Here is a 648-nt window from a genome sequence, read left to right as displayed (position 1 = left end):
GTTGGCAGGATGATCGGAGTATTAAAAAGGCGGTGGTTTCTTGGTGTTGCGGATCACGAAATAACGTCACCTTTATTTTTTTTGTGTTTCTCACTATCATAAGGTTCAAGTTTTTATTCAACCTTTACAAATCCTCATTTCGGCAAACAAATGCAAAATTTTGTCAGTTTGTCAGTACCGACAAATTCACTGACAAATTGTGACTTAATTAAGCAAGGGTTCAACTGACATGAACCGACAAACCGACAAATTTTGTCGGTACCGACAAATTCACTGACAAATTTTGACTTCATTAAAGGAGAGTTTAACTGACGTGAACCGACAAACCGAAAACGAACAACTTTTAGTTCCTGAAATGAAGAAGAGATTTGATGTGGCCGCATCTCAAGTCTTGAAAACGTTTTTAACAATTAAGCCCATATGTATCAGTTAACACTTTGGTGACGGCCAGCGAGAAACGAAAAAAAGATGTTTTCACCATTTCCCTTCTTGAACTGATTTTTGACTATTATAAGAAAAAAAGATGTTGTCGGCAAGTGCCCATACAGAGGCTCTATAGTGATACTTTATTTGACAACAGGAATGTCATATACTTGCCATTCTACGCTGTCATTGAATGGCTTCAATTGAAATGTGGGAGTGCGCAAA

Source organism: Porites lutea, chromosome 2, assembly GCF_958299795.1.
Source record: "Porites lutea chromosome 2, jaPorLute2.1, whole genome shotgun sequence".
Taxonomy (NCBI): domain Eukaryota; kingdom Metazoa; phylum Cnidaria; class Anthozoa; order Scleractinia; family Poritidae; genus Porites; species Porites lutea.
Note: the sequence above shows the minus strand (reverse complement) of the source record.